We start from the raw sequence: 5537 nt of genomic DNA, 5'->3' as shown, positions 1-5537 counted from the left end.
GGTAATACTGGAAAACAAAGTGCTTAGGGCCACGACCAAGACTCATTAAGTAACTGTGTTCAAGAATCAACATACTGAACTAAGAGAATCAATAACATTATCTAAATTCTAAGTTCCTATAGATGCCAATCATTCTGAATTTCAATGGATAAAGTGAGATGCCAAAACTATTCAAGAGGCAAAAAGCTACTAGTCCCGCTCATCTAGTTGGAGCTAAGTTTCATTGATATTTTGGAATTTATAGTATATTATCTTCTTTTTATCCTATTTGATTTTCAGTTGCTTGGGGACAAGCAACAATTTAAGTTTGGTGTTGTGATGAGCGAATAATTTATACGCTTTTCGGCATTGTTTTTACATAGTTTTTAGTATGATTTAGTTAGTTTTTAGTATATTTTTATTAGTTTTTAAATAAAAATCACATTTCTGGACTTTACTATGAGTTTGTATGTTTTTCTGTGATTTCAGGTATTTTCTGGCTGAAATTGAGGGACTTGAGCAAAAATCAGATTCAGAGGTTGAAGAAGGACTGCAGATGCTGTTGGATTCTGACCTTCCTGAACTCAAAGTGAAATTTCTGGAGCTACAGAACTCCAAATGGCATGCTCTCAATTGCGTTGGAAAGTAGACATCTAGGGCTTTCCAGCAATATCTAATAGTCCATACTTTTCCTGAGTTTAGTCGACGCAAACTGGCGTTCAACACCAGTTCCATGTTGCATTATGGAGTTAAACGCCAGAAACAGGTTGCAAGGTGGAGTTAAACGCCAGAAACAGGTTATAAACTGGCGTTCAACTCCAAGAGAAGCCTCTACACGTGTAAAGCTCAATGCTCAGCCCAAGCACACACCAAGTGGGTCCCAGAAGTAGATTTCTGCATCATTTACTTATTTCTGTAAACCCTAGTAACTAGTCTGATATAAATAGGACTTTTTACTATTGTATTTACATCTTCGGATCATCTTTGATCAGTTTTATGCTATCTTAGACCTTTATGGGGGCTGGCCATTCGGCCATGCCTGGACCTTGTTCTTATGTATTTTCAACGGTAGAGTTTCTACACACCATAGATTAAGGTGTGGAGCTCTGCTGTTCCTCATGAATTAATACAAAGTACTATTGTTTTTCTATTCAATTCAAGCTTATTCCGATTCTAAGATATTCATTCGCACCTCAATATGAATGTGATTATCGTGACAGTCATCATCATTCCCAACCTATGATCGCGTGCCTAACAACCACTTCCGTTCTACCTAAGATTGAATGAGTATCTCTGATATTCCTTAATCAGAGTCTTCGTGGTATAAGTTAGAATCCATGGACGGCCATTCTTGAGATCCGAAAAGTCTAAACCTTGTCTGTGGTATTTCGAGTAGGATCTGGGAAGGGATGGCTGTGACGAGCTTCAAACTTGCGAGTGCTGGGCGTAGTGACAGACGCAAAAGGATCAATGGATCCTATTCCAGTATGATCGAGAATCGATAGATGATTAGCCATGTAGTGACAGTGCATTGGACCATTTTCACTGAGAGGACAGGATGTAGCCATTGACAACGGTGAGGCCTAACATACAGCTTTCCATAGAAAGGAGTATGAATGACTGGATGAAGACAAGAGGAAAGCAGAGTTTTAGGAGGAACAAGCATCTTCATACGCTTATCTGAAATTCTCACCAATGAATTACATAAGTATCTCTATCTTTAATTTATGTTTTATTTATCTTTTAATTATTAAATCTCCACAATCAATTGAATCCGCCTGACTGAGATTTGCAAGGTGACCATAGCTTGCTTCAAGCCGACAATATCCGTGGGATCGACCCTTACTCACATAAGGTTTATTACTTGGACGACCCAGTGCACTTGCTGGTTAGTTGTGCGAAGTTGTGACAAAGAACTAAGATTATGAACGTGCGTATTAAGGCTTTGGCGCCGTTACCAAGGAATGAACCGTCACGATTTCCACGGACCAATATGAAGGCAAAGAGAGGAAAACATTCAGAGGTAATTAAATTGATAATTAACATGATTCTTTAACACTTAATTATGCGATTAGATTTCATGGTTTTTCATTTTGTTGTAGCAGGCCTTTTGACCTTCCATTGTGATGAAAAAGTGGCTGAATATTAAGCCTAAGGCCAATGATTTTAGTGAAGATGAAGTTGATGCTAAAACTGAAACCGAAACTGAGAGGATGATGGTTTGCATTTGGAGTTTAACTACTACTACAATCATTATTGTATTCATTGCTTTTTGTTTCTTTTTTTTTAACTTTGATTGATTTCTCTTCTTGTTTCAGGTTCTGTTAAGGATTCAAGAACTCGAATGCTCCAAGATAATCCACCTAGAACTCAAGGGAACCAATGCATATTCCAAAGTCAATTATCATCAGGCAATAATTCTCTTATTGGTTACAAAAATTGATAGCATCTTGTCATGGTTTGCATAGAAATTAATCCTAATCTTTGATTTGATATTTGTGATTCAGATGCAGCTTGCAAAGGAAACAAGACAAGACACAGAAGAGGGAAATCAGAAACACTTCGTGCTCAGTACATAAATTCTAAGGAAGTGAGGTATGTGGTGATGATAATCATGCATTGCATAATCAACATTCAGTTCAGTAATCAATGAAATATGCATCTTGAGCATGGTTCATTTTTTTTTCTGCAGGGTAACAATTGGAACTTGGAATGTTGCTGGAAGAACTCCAATATTGTGGCATTAATGTTTTCTTTTCTCACCATGTTTTACCTTGGATGCTGTGTTCTCAGTTTGTTGGCAAAACTTGATAAGGTGGATAGATCCTTATGCTTCGCCACTGGAATGGCTGCTCTGAGTGCTGTTTTTCATCTTGTTCAAGCTGGTGCCTTTTCTTTCTTCATTGTGCTATAATCTGGTTTTTTGTCATTTTTAGTTGTGAAATTTAGATTAGATTCATCACTGAGTATTTAAGAATATAAGTAGCTTCATGCTTTGGAGTCTCTTCATGCATTCACTCATGCAGTGCAGTGTCATCACTATTGTTATTTTCCCTAGATTATTCGTTTGTTGGATTCATTTGGAAAACTTACTGATTAATGCACTATGGGACTGAAACCCATGAATTCTCAAAGGACTGTTCTTTTTCCCCCTTTTTGATGCAAAAAATATATTTTCTGATATTTGGCGCTGATAATATATTATAGTGTAGGTGAGAAAATTGTTGCTGGAGATGATCTATACGTTGGAACAGACAGGTTGCTGTCCTGAGTAATTCCAAAGAATGGCATTGTGGTCAAGTTAGTCTAACTTGTCAGTTATGCTTGTTCATTTTTTTTCCATAACTAGTAATTAATTATGGCAATAAACCAATCAAGTTTGTTTGTTCCATGAAGTAAAAGACCAATTACTAATTGTAGTTGAATTCTTATGTTTGCAGACGGGTAAATACAACTGATCTTAATGAGGTTGCATCTGCTATTGGACCCCGTACTAAGCTTGTGTGGCTTGAGAGCCCAACCAATCCTCGACTACAAATTATTGATATTCGAGTATGATGCTGAATGTAAAGTTCTGAATTTTTAGTGTTGTTACCTAAAGTTTTTTGCTGTTATCAACTATGAAGTCCTTTATAATCATGATTTTGGCTTTGACTATGGAATATTCTTTGGTGGTTGCTTCTCACAATAATGATATTTTTACCCTTTATTAGTTCATTCACAGAAAATATCTGAGATGGCTCATGCCCATGGTGCTCTGGTGTTGGTGGATAATAGTATAATGTCACTTGTGTTGTCTTGGCCATTAGAACTTGGAGCAGGTATAAGCATTATTATTAATTTTTTTTATTACTATTATTTGACGGTATAAGCATTATAAGGCAATGGCAATAAACATATTCTCTCACTTTTCTTGTATTTTATGTTTTAGTCACTTGATACTCTATTCTTATCCTAATATTTACTCCATTTTTGTTGAGTAGAAATAGATATTGGATGAGATAAAATGAAAAGCTTTAACTCTTTATTGTTCCCTGCAGATATTGTTATGCACTCAGCTACCAAATTTATTTCTGGACATAGTGATATTATGGCTGGTGTGCTTGTTGTGAAAGATGAAAGGTGGTTCTTGATTTTTAAGGTCTATCTATCCCTCGGTATCTTAATTTCTAAGCTTAAATTATTATGATTAATGTAATTTTATGTGATTTGATGCAATTTGATTGGTCAAAGACTCACAGTATTTTTTGCATTTCAATGATCTATTTGTAATTTGTACAATTCAATTTCCAGTCTTGTAGCTTCTTCTATACTTATCAGATTCCTTTTTTTTATTGATGTAGTGATTGAGAAAATTTGATTTATCCAAAACACTTTGATTGTCATTTTGTATTTTACGATTATGTGTGTGTGATTTCATAGGATTACAGTTTGTCATTTAGTACTCATAATCATAATGTGTCATATAACTCAGAATATTACACATGGTTTTTCTCCAGCATCTTGTCTACTTCCTCAAAAGGGAAAAAATTGCATATTGAAGAACTTAGCTATTCAATATAGGGCATTCATGCTTTCATAGTGTTATGGTTTAAAGATAGACCTTCCTTTTTTTATCCTCATCAACTTTTATCATGGCCAATGACATGTTTGATTTGTGCTGATGAATATTGAAGGACAAGGTTATACAATTTCAGCAGTAACACACTGCTATCAGCTTCGGAAGGAAAAATACGAACCAAGCGAGAAACAACTTCATGTTTTGTCCACTGGAAGATACTTAGTAAATCTATATTTGGAAAATTTGTTAGAACAATCTTGATTAGTGCAAATTTTCAAATTCTATTTTATTAGTTTCAATATGTAATTCCTTGGCTGTGTGTTATAATCAATATTAACAAATAAAATTTGTCTCTGTTTAAGTATAATAATCATCATTATTAAACTAAATTTTATTATTTCTTGTAACGAACCTTTTCTTAATGTGCATTTAGAAAGTTCAGTAGTTGAGATATTTAGAGTTGACGTTGAGAATTTTTTTTTTTATATTTAGAATTATCTTATATTGGGAAATTGTGTTATAAAAAATTTAGTTTTTAAATTTGATAGTAAAAAATAAATTTTTAATTAAGAATATATAAATGAGATGAGATTAATGAATTATTTGAAATTAAAAATAAATAACTACAAGGTTTGTGGAGGTTTGAAAATCTCACAAAATAGTTAATTTGTGTTATATTGAAAAGTCAATTTGTGGGAGTTTTAAACTGCCACAAAAGTGATTTAAAAATGTCACAAAAGTTCAATATAAAACTCCTACTAAACACACAGGAAACCCCACTGAATAGATTGTGGAGGTTTTTAAAAACCCCCCACAAAAGACCTCGTGGCAGCTCAAATTTTGGGGGTTTTAAAAATCCCCACAAACCATTTAGTGGGGGTTATAAACCTTCACAAATAAGAAAAAAACTGCCACAAATAAACAAAAACCTTGTAGTGTGCATTTGAAAAAAAAAAAGAATATATACGGAATAAGAACTCCTGACCTATGGGTTCCC

General features: G+C 34.3%; 1 pseudogene across 1 annotated transcript; it reads left to right on the top strand.

Annotated features, from left to right (window-relative positions):
• Positions 1-1972: 1972 nt before the first annotated feature.
• On the top strand, positions 1973-4993 carry LOC107605176 (uncharacterized; annotated as a pseudogene). Its single transcript, XR_015902681.1, has 10 exons — positions 1973-2002; positions 2115-2198; positions 2298-2390; positions 2487-2543; positions 2672-2864; positions 3192-3279; positions 3420-3531; positions 3704-3800; positions 4020-4101; positions 4656-4993. The product of XR_015902681.1 is annotated as an uncharacterized LOC107605176 (transcript).
• The last annotated feature ends 544 nt before the right edge of the window (positions 4994-5537 follow it).

The sequence above is a fragment of the Arachis ipaensis genome, chromosome B1, assembly GCF_059453495.1.
Source record: "Arachis ipaensis isolate K30076 ecotype BB chromosome B1, ASM5945349v1, whole genome shotgun sequence".
NCBI classification, from domain to species: domain Eukaryota; kingdom Viridiplantae; phylum Streptophyta; class Magnoliopsida; order Fabales; family Fabaceae; genus Arachis; species Arachis ipaensis.
Note: the sequence above shows the minus strand (reverse complement) of the source record. Positions and strands in the feature narration are given on the sequence as shown.